General features: G+C 41.6%; 15 non-coding genes across 15 annotated transcripts; 6 read left to right on the top strand and 9 right to left on the bottom strand.

Moving 5' to 3' along the window:
* Positions 1-752: 752 nt before the first annotated feature.
* trnan-guu (transfer RNA asparagine (anticodon GUU)) lies at positions 753-826 on the top strand. Its single transcript has one exon. It is a non-coding gene; the product is annotated as a tRNA-Asn (tRNA).
* Positions 827-2,142: 1,316 nt separating this feature from the next.
* On the top strand, positions 2,143-2,216 carry trnan-guu (transfer RNA asparagine (anticodon GUU)). The gene has a single exon. It is a non-coding gene; the product is annotated as a tRNA-Asn (tRNA).
* A 1,316-nt stretch (positions 2,217-3,532) lies between these two features.
* trnan-guu (transfer RNA asparagine (anticodon GUU)) lies at positions 3,533-3,606 on the top strand. Its single transcript has one exon. It is a non-coding gene; the product is annotated as a tRNA-Asn (tRNA).
* An 89-nt stretch (positions 3,607-3,695) lies between these two features.
* On the bottom strand, positions 3,696-3,768 carry trnak-cuu (transfer RNA lysine (anticodon CUU)). The gene has a single exon. It is a non-coding gene; the product is annotated as a tRNA-Lys (tRNA).
* A 1,154-nt stretch (positions 3,769-4,922) lies between these two features.
* trnan-guu (transfer RNA asparagine (anticodon GUU)) lies at positions 4,923-4,996 on the top strand. The gene has a single exon. It is a non-coding gene; the product is annotated as a tRNA-Asn (tRNA).
* An 89-nt stretch (positions 4,997-5,085) lies between these two features.
* On the bottom strand, positions 5,086-5,158 carry trnak-cuu (transfer RNA lysine (anticodon CUU)). Its single transcript has one exon. It is a non-coding gene; the product is annotated as a tRNA-Lys (tRNA).
* Positions 5,159-6,312: 1,154 nt separating this feature from the next.
* Positions 6,313-6,386, top strand: trnan-guu (transfer RNA asparagine (anticodon GUU)). The gene has a single exon. It is a non-coding gene; the product is annotated as a tRNA-Asn (tRNA).
* An 89-nt stretch (positions 6,387-6,475) lies between these two features.
* trnak-cuu (transfer RNA lysine (anticodon CUU)) lies at positions 6,476-6,548 on the bottom strand. The gene has a single exon. It is a non-coding gene; the product is annotated as a tRNA-Lys (tRNA).
* Positions 6,549-7,702: 1,154 nt separating this feature from the next.
* Positions 7,703-7,776, top strand: trnan-guu (transfer RNA asparagine (anticodon GUU)). Its single transcript has one exon. It is a non-coding gene; the product is annotated as a tRNA-Asn (tRNA).
* Positions 7,777-7,865: 89 nt separating this feature from the next.
* Positions 7,866-7,938, bottom strand: trnak-cuu (transfer RNA lysine (anticodon CUU)). The gene has a single exon. It is a non-coding gene; the product is annotated as a tRNA-Lys (tRNA).
* A 1,317-nt stretch (positions 7,939-9,255) lies between these two features.
* Positions 9,256-9,328, bottom strand: trnak-cuu (transfer RNA lysine (anticodon CUU)). The gene has a single exon. It is a non-coding gene; the product is annotated as a tRNA-Lys (tRNA).
* A 1,317-nt stretch (positions 9,329-10,645) lies between these two features.
* Positions 10,646-10,718, bottom strand: trnak-cuu (transfer RNA lysine (anticodon CUU)). Its single transcript has one exon. It is a non-coding gene; the product is annotated as a tRNA-Lys (tRNA).
* Positions 10,719-12,035: 1,317 nt separating this feature from the next.
* Positions 12,036-12,108, bottom strand: trnak-cuu (transfer RNA lysine (anticodon CUU)). Its single transcript has one exon. It is a non-coding gene; the product is annotated as a tRNA-Lys (tRNA).
* A 1,317-nt stretch (positions 12,109-13,425) lies between these two features.
* trnak-cuu (transfer RNA lysine (anticodon CUU)) lies at positions 13,426-13,498 on the bottom strand. Its single transcript has one exon. It is a non-coding gene; the product is annotated as a tRNA-Lys (tRNA).
* Positions 13,499-14,815: 1,317 nt separating this feature from the next.
* trnak-cuu (transfer RNA lysine (anticodon CUU)) lies at positions 14,816-14,888 on the bottom strand. Its single transcript has one exon. It is a non-coding gene; the product is annotated as a tRNA-Lys (tRNA).
* Between the last annotated feature and the right edge of the window lie 1,032 nt (positions 14,889-15,920).

The raw sequence follows: 15,920 nt of genomic DNA, 5'->3' as shown, positions 1-15,920 counted from the left end.
CCTTGGGATTTAAAGTGTTTCCCTTTAGTCTGAGTACATCAGCTGAAGGCAGCTTAACTTCTTTTTTGGTTCTTGAAGTCTTTTTTTATTCTCATCCGAAAGGCATAGCCTATTCTGTTCCAGAAAACATTGGGGATTCCAATGTATCAATGACCTAGTTGGGAAAATAATTGCTGAACTCTGTAATGATCCTGATCTCAGCAGTACCAAGTGCCACAAAGGTCCACAAATCAGTTTACTCATGTATTTTATTGCCTATGGTTTGGTTTGTAAATGTGTGTTGGTGATATGGATGCATTCATGATAGCACATTTTCTGGACAAAATGCGTCTTGGAGCAGCTCCTGCAGTGCTTCCATCAAATCTGTTTTGAATAGGTTTTGGGTGCATTTTCACAAATAATTTCAAAAGCGTCTTATCTAAGAGGACATAACCCTGCAACTGAAGGCAAGGGAGCTACACTGTGTAAACTGGTGAAAATCATACACATTCCGATGACTGGTGGACAAAAGGATCAAAACTTTGACAGGAAAAGGGTCTACAAACTGACCTTTTGTTTGAAGACCTGCAGGTCTTGACAAGTGAGAAATTAAAGGAAGGGCGAATTTTAGACAAGCTAGCAGAAAAGTGTGAGTGACATTGATGTTGCATCCTTTATGCATTGGCTCATTTAATCAAAAGCCAGCAAACAGGAGGAATGTGCTTGTTGGGTTTTTCTTTTGAGGAAGAACTATGTAAGCACAGCAGCATCTGGTCTCTGTGGCGCAATCGGTTAGCGCGTTCGGCTGTTAACCGAAAGGATGGTGGTTCGAGCCCACCCAGGGACGATGTATGTTCCTTTCTCTTCTTTTTTAGACGTATTTTGTGCAAACAGATTAACTAAATTTCAACATTTCACTCAAACAAACCAGCCTCTCGCCCAACGTGGGGCTCCAACCCACGACCCTGAGATTAAGAGTGTCATGCTCTACCGACTGAGCTAGCCGGGCGATTTTTGTAGGACCCCAAAGGCACTTGCTGTCACCACATGTTGACATGTTGAGCAGGACCTGAGCTATGTTTGTGGAATTTGTGCAGAAATTAAAGACCTTCACCCTTAAACATTCACTAAACCTGGTGCATGATCTCACATCCCAGAGATTGAGAATCTGGCAAACTAACAATCGAACTGGTCAGGTAACAGCAGCATTTGAAGTGGGGTCAAAAAGGTACCATTAAAGGCACTTGACATCCCAGCTCAGTTTCGTTGCATAGCCTCTTTATAGTTGTTGAAAAAACGTTTTGTAGCGGAAGAAAACATTAATTTACTGGAAGACAATCCAGTGATCGCTCTTAATATCAAAGTAAAACATGTACTCTGTCCTGATAAAATTTTGAGCATGTGCATTTCACCTTGGGATTTAAAGTGTTTCCCTTTAGTCTGAGTACATCAGCTGAAGGCAGCTTAACTTCTTTTTTGGTTCTTGAAGTCTTTTTTTATTCTCATCCGAAAGGCATAGCCTATTCTGTTCCAGAAAACATTGGGGATTCCAATGTATCAATGACCTAGTTGGGAAAATAATTGCTGAACTCTGTAATGATCCTGATCTCAGCAGTACCAAGTGCCACAAAGGTCCACAAATCAGTTTACTCATGTATTTTATTGCCTATGGTTTGGTTTGTAAATGTGTGTTGGTGATATGGATGCATTCATGATAGCACATTTTCTGGACAAAATGCGTCTTGGAGCAGCTCCTGCAGTGCTTCCATCAAATCTGTTTTGAATAGGTTTTGGGTGCATTTTCACAAATAATTTCAAAAGCGTCTTATCTAAGACGACATAACCCTGCAACTGAAGGCAAGGGAGCTACACTGTGTAAACTGGTGAAAATCATACACATTCCGATGACTGGTGGACAAAAGGATCAAAACTTTGACAGGAAAAGGGTCTACAAACTGACCTTTTGTTTGAAGACCTGCAGGTCTTGACAAGTGAGAAATTGAAGGAAGGGCGAATTTTAGACAAGCTAGCAGAAAAGTGTGAGTGACATTGATGTTGCATCCTTTATGCATTGGCTCATTTCATCAAAAGCCAGCAAACAGGAGGAATGTGCTTGTTGGGTTTTTCTTTTGAGGAAGAACTATGTAAGCACAGCAGCATCTGGTCTCTGTGGCGCAATCGGTTAGCGCGTTCGGCTGTTAACCGAAAGGATGGTGGTTCGAGCCCACCCAGGGACGATGTATGTTCCTTTCTCTTCTTTTTTAGACGTATTTTGTGCAAACAGATTAACTAAATTTCAACATTTCACTCAAACAAATCAGCCTCTCGCCCAACGTGGGGCTCCAACCCACGACCCTGAGATTAAGAGTGTCATGCTCTACCGACTGAGCTAGCCGGGCGATTTTTGTAGGACCCCAAAGGCACTTGCTGTCACCACATGTTGACATGTTGAGCAGGACCTGAGCTATGTTTGTGGAATTTGTGCAGAAATTAAAGACCTTCACCCTTAAACATTCACTAAACCTGGTGCATGATCTCACATCCCAGAGATTGAGAATCTGGCAAACTAACAATCGAACTGGTCAGGTAACAGCAGCATTTGAAGTGGGGTCAAAAAGGTACCATTAAAGGCACTTGACATCCCAGCTCAGTTTCGTTGCATAGCCTCTTTATAGTTGTTGAAAAAACGTTTTGTAGCGGAAGAAAACATTAATTTACTGGAAGACAATCCAGTGATCGCTCTTAATATCAAAGTAAAACATGTACTCTGTCCTGATAAAATTTTGAGCATGTGCATTTCACCTTGGGATTTAAAGTGTTTCCCTTTAGTCTGAGTACATCAGCTGAAGGCAGCTTAACTTCTTTTTTGGTTCTTGAAGTCTTTTTTTATTCTCATCCGAAAGGCATAGCCTATTCTGTTCCAGAAAACATTGGGGATTCCAATGTATCAATGACCTAGTTGGGAAAATAATTGCTGAACTCTGTAATGATCCTGATCTCAGCAGTACCAAGTGCCACAAAGGTCCACAAATCAGTTTACTCATGTATTTTATTGCCTATGGTTTGGTTTGTAAATGTGTGTTGGTGATATGGATGCATTCATGATAGCACATTTTCTGGACAAAATGCGTCTTGGAGCAGCTCCTGCAGTGCTTCCATCAAATCTGTTTTGAATAGGTTTTGGGTGCATTTTCACAAATAATTTCAAAAGCGTCTTATCTAAGACGACATAACCCTGCAACTGAAGGCAAGGGAGCTACACTGTGTAAACTGGTGAAAATCATACACATTCCGATGACTGGTGGACAAAAGGATCAAAACTTTGACAGGAAAAGGGTCTACAAACTGACCTTTTGTTTGAAGACCTGGAGGTCTTGACAAGTGAGAAATTGAAGGAAGGGCGAATTTTAGACAAGCTAGCAGAAAAGTGTGAGTGACATTGATGTTGCATCCTTTATGCATTGGCTCATTTCATCAAAAGCCAGCAAACAGGAGGAATGTGCTTGTTGGGTTTTTCTTTTGAGGAAGAACTATGTAAGCACAGCAGCATCTGGTCTCTGTGGCGCAATCGGTTAGCGCGTTCGGCTGTTAACCGAAAGGATGGTGGTTCGAGCCCACCCAGGGACGATGTATGTTCCTTTCTCTTCTTTTTTAGACGTATTTTGTGCAAACAGATTAACTAAATTTCAACATTTCACTCAAACAAATCAGCCTCTCGCCCAACGTGGGGCTCGAACCCACGACCCTGAGATTAAGAGTCTCATGCTCTACCGACTGAGCTAGCCGGGCGATTTTTGTAGGACCCCAAAGGCACTTGCTGTCGCCACATGTTGACATGTTGAGCAGGACCTGAGCTATGTTTGTGGAATTTGTGCAGAAATTAAAGACCTTCACCCTTAAACATTCACTAAACCTGGTGCATGATCTCACATCCCAGAGATTGAGAATCTGGCAAACTAACAATCGAACTGGTCAGGTAACAGCAGCATTTGAAGTGGGGTCAAAAAGGTACCATTAAAGGCACTTGACATCCCAGCTCAGTTTCGTTGCATAGCCTCTTTATAGTTGTTGAAAAAACGTTTTGTAGCGGAAGAAAACATTAATTTACTGGAAGACAATCCAGTGATCGCTCTTAATATCAAAGTAAAACATGTACTCTGTCCTGATAAAATTTTGAGCATGTGCATTTCACCTTGGGATTTAAAGTGTTTCCCTTTAGTCTGAGTACATCAGCTGAAGGCAGCTTAACTTCTTTTTTGGTTCTTGAAGTCTTTTTTTATTCTCATCCGAAAGGCATAGCCTATTCTGTTCCAGAAAACATTGGGGATTCCAATGTATCAATGACCTAGTTGGGAAAATAATTGCTGAACTCTGTAATGATCCTGATCTCAGCAGTACCAAGTGCCACAAAGGTCCACAAATCAGTTTACTCATGTATTTTATTGCCTATGGTTTGGTTTGTAAATGTGTGTTGGTGATATGGATGCATTCATGATAGCACATTTTCTGGACAAAATGCGTCTTGGAGCAGCTCCTGCAGTGCTTCCATCAAATCTGTTTTGAATAGGTTTTGGGTGCATTTTCACAAATAATTTCAAAAGCGTCTTATCTAAGACGACATAACCCTGCAACTGAAGGCAAGGGAGCTACACTGTGTAAACTGGTGAAAATCATACACATTCCGATGACTGGTGGACAAAAGGATCAAAACTTTGACAGGAAAAGGGTCTACAAACTGACCTTTTGTTTGAAGACCTGGAGGTCTTGACAAGTGAGAAATTGAAGGAAGGGCGAATTTTAGACAAGCTAGCAGAAAAGTGTGAGTGACATTGATGTTGCATCCTTTATGCATTGGCTCATTTCATCAAAAGCCAGCAAACAGGAGGAATGTGCTTGTTGGGTTTTTCTTTTGAGGAAGAACTATGTAAGCACAGCAGCATCTGGTCTCTGTGGCGCAATCGGTTAGCGCGTTCGGCTGTTAACCGAAAGGATGGTGGTTCGAGCCCACCCAGGGACGATGTATGTTCCTTTCTCTTCTTTTTTAGACGTATTTTGTGCAAACAGATTAACTAAATTTCAACATTTCACTCAAACAAATCAGCCTCTCGCCCAACGTGGGGCTCGAACCCACGACCCTGAGATTAAGAGTCTCATGCTCTACCGACTGAGCTAGCCGGGCGATTTTTGTAGGACCCCAAAGGCACTTGCTGTCGCCACATGTTGACATGTTGAGCAGGACCTGAGCTATGTTTGTGGAATTTGTGCAGAAATTAAAGACCTTCACCCTTAAACATTCACTAAACCTGGTGCATGATCTCACATCCCAGAGATTGAGAATCTGGCAAACTAACAATCGAACTGGTCAGGTAACAGCAGCATTTGAAGTGGGGTCAAAAAGGTACCATTAAAGGCACTTGACATCCCAGCTCAGTTTCGTTGCATAGCCTCTTTATAGTTGTTGAAAAAACGTTTTGTAGCGGAAGAAAACATTAATTTACTGGAAGACAATCCAGTGATCGCTCTTAATATCAAAGTAAAACATGTACTCTGTCCTGATAAAATTTTGAGCATGTGCATTTCACCTTGGGATTTAAAGTGTTTCCCTTTAGTCTGAGTACATCAGCTGAAGGCAGCTTAACTTCTTTTTTGGTTCTTGAAGTCTTTTTTTATTCTCATCCGAAAGGCATAGCCTATTCTGTTCCAGAAAACATTGGGGATTCCAATGTATCAATGACCTAGTTGGGAAAATAATTGCTGAACTCTGTAATGATCCTGATCTCAGCAGTACCAAGTGCCACAAAGGTCCACAAATCAGTTTACTCATGTATTTTATTGCCTATGGTTTGGTTTGTAAATGTGTGTTGGTGATATGGATGCATTCATGATAGCACATTTTCTGGACAAAATGCGTCTTGGAGCAGCTCCTGCAGTGCTTCCATCAAATCTGTTTTGAATAGGTTTTGGGTGCATTTTCACAAATAATTTCAAAAGCGTCTTATCTAAGACGACATAACCCTGCAACTGAAGGCAAGGGAGCTACACTGTGTAAACTGGTGAAAATCATACACATTCCGATGACTGGTGGACAAAAGGATCAAAACTTTGACAGGAAAAGGGTCTACAAACTGACCTTTTGTTTGAAGACCTGGAGGTCTTGACAAGTGAGAAATTGAAGGAAGGGCGAATTTTAGACAAGCTAGCAGAAAAGTGTGAGTGACATTGATGTTGCATCCTTTATGCATTGGCTCATTTCATCAAAAGCCAGCAAACAGGAGGAATGTGCTTGTTGGGTTTTTCTTTTGAGGAAGAACTATGTAAGCACAGCAGCATCTGGTCTCTGTGGCGCAATCGGTTAGCGCGTTCGGCTGTTAACCGAAAGGATGGTGGTTCGAGCCCACCCAGGGACGATGTATGTTCCTTTCTCTTCTTTTTTAGACGTATTTTGTGCAAACAGATTAACTAAATTTCAACATTTCACTCAAACAAATCAGCCTCTCGCCCAACGTGGGGCTCGAACCCACGACCCTGAGATTAAGAGTCTCATGCTCTACCGACTGAGCTAGCCGGGCGATTTTTGTAGGACCCCAAAGGCACTTGCTGTCGCCACATGTTGACATGTTGAGCAGGACCTGAGCTATGTTTGTGGAATTTGTGCAGAAATTAAAGACCTTCACCCTTAAACATTCACTAAACCTGGTGCATGATCTCACATCCCAGAGATTGAGAATCTGGCAAACTAACAATCGAACTGGTCAGGTAACAGCAGCATTTGAAGTGGGGTCAAAAAGGTACCATTAAAGGCACTTGACATCCCAGCTCAGTTTCGTTGCATAGCCTCTTTATAGTTGTTGAAAAAACGTTTTGTAGCGGAAGAAAACATTAATTTACTGGAAGACAATCCAGTGATCGCTCTTAATATCAAAGTAAAACATGTACTCTGTCCTGATAAAATTTTGAGCATGTGCATTTCACCTTGGGATTTAAAGTGTTTCCCTTTAGTCTGAGTACATCAGCTGAAGGCAGCTTAACTTCTTTTTTGGTTCTTGAAGTCTTTTTTTATTCTCATCCGAAAGGCATAGCCTATTCTGTTCCAGAAAACATTGGGGATTCCAATGTATCAATGACCTAGTTGGGAAAATAATTGCTGAACTCTGTTATGATCCTGATCTCAGCAGTACCAAGTGCCACAAAGGTCCACAAATCAGTTTACTCATGTATTTTATTGCCTATGGTTTGGTTTGTAAATGTGTGTTGGTGATATGGATGCATTCATGATAGCACATTTTCTGGACAAAATGCGTCTTGGAGCAGCTCCTGCAGTGCTTCCATCAAATCTGTTTTGAATAGGTTTTGGGTGCATTTTCACAAATAATTTCAAAAGCGTCTTATCTAAGACGACATAACCCTGCAACTGAAGGCAAGGGAGCTACACTGTGTAAACTGGTGAAAATCATACACATTCCGATGACTGGTGGACAAAAGGATCAAAACTTTGACAGGAAAAGGGTCTACAAACTGACCTTTTGTTTGAAGACCTGGAGGTCTTGACAAGTGAGAAATTGAAGGAAGGGCGAATTTTAGACAAGCTAGCAGAAAAGTGTGAGTGACATTGATGTTGCATCCTTTATGCATTGGCTCATTTCATCAAAAGCCAGCAAACAGGAGGAATGTGCTTGTTGGGTTTTTCTTTTGAGGAAGAACTATGTAAGCACAGCAGCATCTGGTCTCTGTGGCGCAATCGGTTAGCGCGTTCGGCTGTTAACCGAAAGGATGGTGGTTCGAGCCCACCCAGGGACGATGTATGTTCCTTTCTCTTCTTTTTTAGACGTATTTTGTGCAAACAGATTAACTAAATTTCAACATTTCACTCAAACAAATCAGCCTCTCGCCCAACGTGGGGCTCGAACCCACGACCCTGAGATTAAGAGTCTCATGCTCTACCGACTGAGCTAGCCGGGCGATTTTTGTAGGACCCCAAAGGCACTTGCTGTCGCCACATGTTGACATGTTGAGCAGGACCTGAGCTATGTTTGTGGAATTTGTGCAGAAATTAAAGACCTTCACCCTTAAACATTCACTAAACCTGGTGCATGATCTCACATCCCAGAGATTGAGAATCTGGCAAACTAACAATCGAACTGGTCAGGTAACAGCAGCATTTGAAGTGGGGTCAAAAAGGTACCATTAAAGGCACTTGACATCCCAGCTCAGTTTCGTTGCATAGCCTCTTTATAGTTGTTGAAAAAACGTTTTGTAGCGGAAGAAAACATTAATTTACTGGAAGACAATCCAGTGATCGCTCTTAATATCAAAGTAAAACATGTACTCTGTCCTGATAAAATTTTGAGCATGTGCATTTCACCTTGGGATTTAAAGTGTTTCCCTTTAGTCTGAGTACATCAGCTGAAGGCAGCTTAACTTCTTTTTTGGTTCTTGAAGTCTTTTTTTATTCTCATCCGAAAGGCATAGCCTATTCTGTTCCAGAAAACATTGGGGATTCCAATGTATCAATGACCTAGTTGGGAAAATAATTGCTGAACTCTGTAATGATCCTGATCTCAGCAGTACCAAGTGCCACAAAGGTCCACAAATCAGTTTACTCATGTATTTTATTGCCTATGGTTTGGTTTGTAAATGTGTGTTGGTGATATGGATGCATTCATGATAGCACATTTTCTGGACAAAATGCGTCTTGGAGCAGCTCCTGCAGTGCTTCCATCAAATCTGTTTTGAATAGGTTTTGGGTGCATTTTCACAAATAATTTGAAAAGCGTCTTATCTAAGAGGACATAACCCTGCAACTGAATGCAAGGGAGCTACACTGTGTAAACTGGTGAAAATCATACACATTCCGATGACTGGTGGACAAAAGGATCAAAACTTTGACAGGAAAAGGGTCTACAAACTGACCTTTTGTTTGAAGACCTGCAGGTCTTGACAAGTGAGAAATTGAAGGAAGGGCGAATTTTAGACAAGCTAGCAGAAAAGTGTGAGTGACATTGATGTTGCATCCTTTATGCATTGGCTCATTTCATCAAAAGACAGCAAACAGGAGGAATGTGCTTGTTGGGTTTTTCTTTTGAGGAAGAACTATGTAAGCACAGCAGCATCTGGTCTCTGTGGCGCAATCGGTTAGCGCGTTCGGCTGTTAACCGAAAGGATGGTGGTTCGAGCCCACTCAGGGACGATGTATGTTCCTTTCTCTTCTTTTTTAGACGTATTTTGTGCAAACAGATTAACTAAATTTCAACATTTCACTCAAACAAATCAGCCTCTCGCCCAACGTGGGGCTCGAACCCACGACCCTGAGATTAAGAGTCTCATGCTCTACCGACTGAGCTAGCCGGGCGATTTTTGTAGGACCCCAAAGGCACTTGCTGTCGCCACATGTTGACATGTTGAGCAGGACCTGAGCTATGTTTGTGGAATTTGTGCAGAAACTAAAGACCTTCACCCTTAAACATTCACTAAACCTGGTGCATGATCTCACATCCCAGAGATTGAGAATCTGGCAAACTAACAATCGAACTGGTCAGGTAACAGCAGCATTTGAAGTGGGGTCAAAAATGTACCATTAAAGGCACTTGACATCTCAGCTCAGTTTCGTTGCATAGCCTCTTTATAGTTGTTGAAAAAACGTTTTGTAGCGGAAGAAAACATTAATTTACTGGAAGACAATCCAGTGATCGCTCTTAATATCAAAGTAAAACATGTACTCTGTCCTGATAAAATTTTGAGCATGTGCATTTCACCTTGGGATTTAAAGTGTTTCCCTTTAGTCTGAGTGCATCAGCTGAAGGCAGCTTAACTTCTTTTTTGGTTCTTGAAGTCTTTTTTTATTCTCATCCGAAAGGCATAGCCTATTCTGTTCCAGAAAACATTGGGGATTCCAATGTATCAATGACCTAGTTGGGAAAATAATTGCTGAACTCTGTAATGATCCTGATCTCAGCAGTACCAAGTGCCACAAAGGTCCACAAATCAGTTTACTCATGTATTTTATTGCCTATGGTTTGGTTTGTAAATGTGTGTTGGTGATATGGATGCATTCATGATAGCACATTTTCTGGACAAAATGCGTCTTGGAGCAGCTCCTGCAGTGCTTCCATCAAATCTGTTTTGAATAGGTTTTGGGTGCATTTTCACAAATAATTTGAAAAGCGTCTTATCTAAGAGGACATAACCCTGCAACTGAATGCAAGGGAGCTACACTGTGTAAACTGGTGAAAATCATACACATTCCGATGACTGGTGGACAAAAGGATCAAAACTTTGACAGGAAAAGGGTCTACAAACTGACCTTTTGTTTGAAGACCTGCAGGTCTTGACAAGTGAGAAATTGAAGGAAGGGCGAATTTTAGACAAGCTAGCAGAAAAGTGTGAGTGACATTGATGTTGCATCCTTTATGCATTGGCTCATTTCATCAAAAGACAGCAAACAGGAGGAATGTGCTTGTTGGGTTTTTCTTTTGAGGAAGAACTATGTAAGCACAGCAGCATCTGGTCTCTGTGGCGCAATCGGTTAGCGCGTTCGGCTGTTAACCGAAAGGATGGTGGTTCGAGCCCACTCAGGGACGATGTATGTTCCTTTCTCTTCTTTTTTAGACGTATTTTGTGCAAACAGATTAACTAAATTTCAACATTTCACTCAAACAAATCAGCCTCTCGCCCAACGTGGGGCTCGAACCCACGACCCTGAGATTAAGAGTCTCATGCTCTACCGACTGAGCTAGCCGGGCGATTTTTGTAGGACCCCAAAGGCACTTGCTGTCGCCACATGTTGACATGTTGAGCAGGACCTGAGCTATGTTTGTGGAATTTGTGCAGAAACTAAAGACCTTCACCCTTAAACATTCACTAAACCTGGTGCATGATCTCACATCCCAGAGATTGAGAATCTGGCAAACTAACAATCGAACTGGTCAGGTAACAGCAGCATTTGAAGTGGGGTCAAAAAGGTACCATTAAAGGCACTTGACATCCCAGCTCAGTTTCGTTGCATAGCCTCTTTATAGTTGTTGAAAAAACGTTTTGTAGCGGAAGAAAACATTAATTTACTGGAAGACAATCCAGTGATCGCTCTTAATATCAAAGTAAAACATGTACTCTGTCCTGATAAAATTTTGAGCATGTGCATTTCACCTTGGGATTTAAAGTGTTTCCCTTTAGTCTGAGTACATCAGCTGAAGGCAGCTTAACTTCTTTTTTGGTTCTTGAAGTCTTTTTTTATTCTCATCCGAAAGGCATAGCCTATTCTGTTCCAGAAAACATTGGGGATTCCAATGTATCAATGACCTAGTTGGGAAAATAATTGCTGAACTCTGTAATGATCCTGATCTCAGCAGTACCAAGTGCCACAAAGGTCCACAAATCAGTTTACTCATGTATTTTATTGCCTATGGTTTGGTTTGTAAATGTGTGTTGGTGATATGGATGCATTCATGATAGCACATTTTCTGGACAAAATGCGTCTTGGAGCAGCTCCTGCAGTGCTTCCATCAAATCTGTTTTGAATAGGTTTTGGGTGCATTTTCACAAATAATTTGAAAAGCGTCTTATCTAAGAGGACATAACCCTGCAACTGAATGCAAGGGAGCTACACTGTGTAAACTGGTGAAAATCATACACATTCCGATGACTGGTGGACAAAAGGATCAAAACTTTGACAGGAAAAGGGTCTACAAACTGACCTTTTGTTTGAAGACCTGCAGGTCTTGACAAGTGAGAAATTGAAGGAAGGGCGAATTTTAGACAAGCTAGCAGAAAAGTGTGAGTGACATTGATGTTGCATCCTTTATGCATTGGCTCATTTCATCAAAAGACAGCAAACAGGAGGAATGTGCTTGTTGGGTTTTTCTTTTGAGGAAGAACTATGTAAGCACAGCAGCATCTGGTCTCTGTGGCGCAATCGGTTAGCGCGTTCGGCTGTTAACCGAAAGGATGGTGGTTCGAGCCCACTCAGGGACGATGTATGTTCCTTTCTCTTCTTTTTTAGACGTATTTTGTGCAAACAGATTAACTAAATTTCAACATTTCACTCAAACAAATCAGCCTCTCGCCCAACGTGGGGCTCGAACCCACGACCCTGAGATTAAGAGTCTCATGCTCTACCGACTGAGCTAGCCGGGCGATTTTTGTAGGACCCCAAAGGCACTTGCTGTCGCCACATGTTGACATGTTGAGCAGGACCTGAGCTATGTTTGTGGAATTTGTGCAGAAACTAAAGACCTTCACCCTTAAACATTCACTAAACCTGGTGCATGATCTCACATCCCAGAGATTGAGAATCTGGCAAACTAACAATCGAACTGGTCAGGTAACAGCAGCATTTGAAGTGGGGTCAAAAATGTACCATTAAAGGCACTTGACATCTCAGCTCAGTTTCGTTGCATAGCCTCTTTATAGTTGTTGAAAAAACGTTTTGTAGCGGAAGAAAACATTAATTTACTGGAAGACAATCCAGTGATCGCTCTTAATATCAAAGTAAAACATGTACTCTGTCCTGATAAAATTTTGAGCATGTGCATTTCACCTTGGGATTTAAAGTGTTTCCCTTTAGTCTGAGTGCATCAGCTGAAGGCAGCTTAACTTCTTTTTTGGTTCTTGAAGTCTTTTTTTATTCTCATCCGAAAGGCATAGCCTATTCTGTTCCAGAAAACATTGGGGATTCCAATGTATCAATGACCTAGTTGGGAAAATAATTGCTGAACTCTGTAATGATCCTGATCTCAGCAGTACCAAGTGCCACAAAGGTCCACAAATCAGTTTACTCATGTATTTTATTGCCTATGGTTTGGTTTGTAAATGTGTGTTGGTGATATGGATGCATTCATGATAGCACATTTTCTGGACAAAATGCGTCTTGGAGCAGCTCCTGCAGTGCTTCCATCAAATCTGTTTTGAATAGGTTTTGGGTGCATTTTCACAAATAATTTGAAAAGCGTCTTATCTAAGAGGACATAACCCTGCAACTGAATGCAAGGGAGCTACACTGTGTAAACTGGTGAAAATCATACACATTCCGATGACTGGTGGACAAAAGGATCAAAACTTTGACAGGAAAAGGGTCTACAAACTGACCTTTTGTTTGAAGACCTGCAGGTCTTGACAAGTGAGAAATTGAAGGAAGGGCGAATTTTAGACAAGCTAGCAGAAAAGTGTGAGTGACATTGATGTTGCATCCTTTATGCATTGGCTCATTTCATCAAAAGACAGCAAACAGGAGGAATGTGCTTGTTGGGTTTTTCTTTTGAGGAAGAACTATGTAAGCACAGCAGCATCTGGTCTCTGTGGCGCAATCGGTTAGCGCGTTCGGCTGTTAACCGAAAGGATGGTGGTTCGAGCCCACTCAGGGACGATGTATGTTCCTTTCTCTTCTTTTTTAGACGTATTTTGTGCAAACAGATTAACTAAATTTCAACATTTCACTCAAACAAATCAGCCTCTCGCCCAACGTGGGGCTCGAACCCACGACCCTGAGATTAAGAGTCTCATGCTCTACCGACTGAGCTAGCCGGGCGATTTTTGTAGGACCCCAAAGGCACTTGCTGTCGCCACATGTTGACATGTTGAGCAGGACCTGAGCTATGTTTGTGGAATTTGTGCAGAAACTAAAGACCTTCACCCTTAAACATTCACTAAACCTGGTGCATGATCTCACATCCCAGAGATTGAGAATCTGGCAAACTAACAATCGAACTGGTCAGGTAACAGCAGCATTTGAAGTGGGGTCAAAAATGTACCATTAAAGGCACTTGACATCTCAGCTCAGTTTCGTTGCATAGCCTCTTTATAGTTGTTGAAAAAACGTTTTGTAGCGGAAGAAAACATTAATTTACTGGAAGACAATCCAGTGATCGCTCTTAATATCAAAGTAAAACATGTACTCTGTCCTGATAAAATTTTGAGCATGTGCATTTCACCTTGGGATTTAAAGTGTTTCCCTTTAGTCTGAGTGCATCAGCTGAAGGCAGCTTAACTTCTTTTTTGGTTCTTGAAGTCTTTTTTTATTCTCATCCGAAAGGCATAGCCTATTCTGTTCCAGAAAACATTGGGGATTCCAATGTATCAATGACCTAGTTGGGAAAATAATTGCTGAACTCTGTAATGATCCTGATCTCAGCAGTACCAAGTGCCACAAAGGTCCACAAATCAGTTTACTCATGTATTTTATTGCCTATGGTTTGGTTTGTAAATGTGTGTTGGTGATATGGATGCATTCATGATAGCACATTTTCTGGACAAAATGCGTCTTGGAGCAGCTCCTGCAGTGCTTGCATCAAATCTGTTTTGAATAGGTTTTGGGTGCATTTTCACAAATAATTTGAAAAGCGTCTTATCTAAGAGGACATAACCCTGCAACTGAATGCAAGGGAGCTACACTGTGTAAACTGGTGAAAATCATACACATTCCGATGACTGGTGGACAAAAGGATCAAAACTTTGACAGGAAAAGGGTCTACAAACTGACCTTTTGTTTGAAGACCTGCAGGTCTTGACAAGTGAGAAATTGAAGGAAGGGCGAATTTTAGACAAGCTAGCAGAAAAGTGTGAGTGACATTGATGTTGCATCCTTTATGCATTGGCTCATTTCATCAAAAGACAGCAAACAGGAGGAATGTGCTTGTTGGGTTTTTCTTTTGAGGAAGAACTATGTAAGCACAGCAGCATCTGGTCTCTGTGGCGCAATCGGTTAGCGCGTTCGGCTGTTAACCGAAAGGATGGTGGTTCGAGCCCACTCAGGGACGATGTATGTTCCTTTCTCTTCTTTTTTAGACGTATTTTGTGCAAACAGATTAACTAAATTTCAACATTTCACTCAAACAAATCAGCCTCTCGCCCAACGTGGGGCTCGAACCCACGACCCTGAGATTAAGAGTCTCATGCTCTACCGACTGAGCTAGCCGGGCGATTTTTGTAGGACCCCAAAGGCACTTGCTGTCGCCACATGTTGACATGTTGAGCAGGACCTGAGCTATGTTTGTGGAATTTGTGCAGAAATTAAAGACCTTCACCCTTAACACTAGAAGCGCCGCGCCTCATTTACATACTTATACCTAGAAGCGCGGAGGGCCGGTCATCTGACCGCTTTCACCACCTCCTACTAGCGCCGCGTTGTTTTCACCTACTTAAAGCGCGCCTCGGGCGGTCAAAAGACCGCTGAGTCTTTACACAGGGGAGCTGGTACTGACACATAATTAACGCTAGATGGCGTTTTGCACAAAAGGAAGAATGAGCCGCCCAAACAAAATATTCGTAATGGTGACATTTGCACGTAACGTCAATATGTTAACAAATTAATGTGACTAAACCTTTTAGAATCAGTGCCTTGTGACCTTGTTCTCAGTAGCTTTCCCATTGTCAGTTTTGTTTAGTTTCATATTGCATTTCCTGGTTTGTGCGAAAACGTAAATGCAAAATATAGTTTCAGTTTTGTTTCTTGGTTAGTGTAATAGTTTGCTTATTTGTCTGTGTGTTATTCTGTTGGCATATATGTCACTATATTATCATGTACGTTCGCCACACCACTAGCCCACTGGCCCGCACCCCCACTGTGAAGCGTTCACGTCTTTTGTCTTGCTAATGCTACAGACTGCGCTGCAGCCTTCCACCCCCACATCCACAAAAAGCTTGTTCGATACTCAGAGTAGCAAAGTGAAGCCCGTAGACTGAGCTAAAGCAAGTTTGTTTGTATACTCAATGTTACGCCATTTCAAGTTTTAATGTCTAAAAGTTGTGTATGTTAGTGAATTGTAGGCTATGGTGAACATAACAAATCTACAAATAAATGTCTATAATGTTTTGTGTTAGACAAAGAACAAAAAGCATAAATAGGCAAAATAATTACAAAAATATCATTATAAAAGGTAGGCTATGTACCTTTGCGTAACAAAACGCAAAATTATTAAAATGATACGGATGGCTTCACGAATATAGTTGCC

This window comes from Brachyhypopomus gauderio, unplaced genomic scaffold (genome assembly GCF_052324685.1).
Source record: "Brachyhypopomus gauderio isolate BG-103 unplaced genomic scaffold, BGAUD_0.2 sc159, whole genome shotgun sequence".
Classification (NCBI taxonomy): Eukaryota; Metazoa; Chordata; class Actinopteri; order Gymnotiformes; family Hypopomidae; genus Brachyhypopomus; species Brachyhypopomus gauderio.
This window is presented reverse-complemented; position numbering and strand designations above follow the sequence as displayed.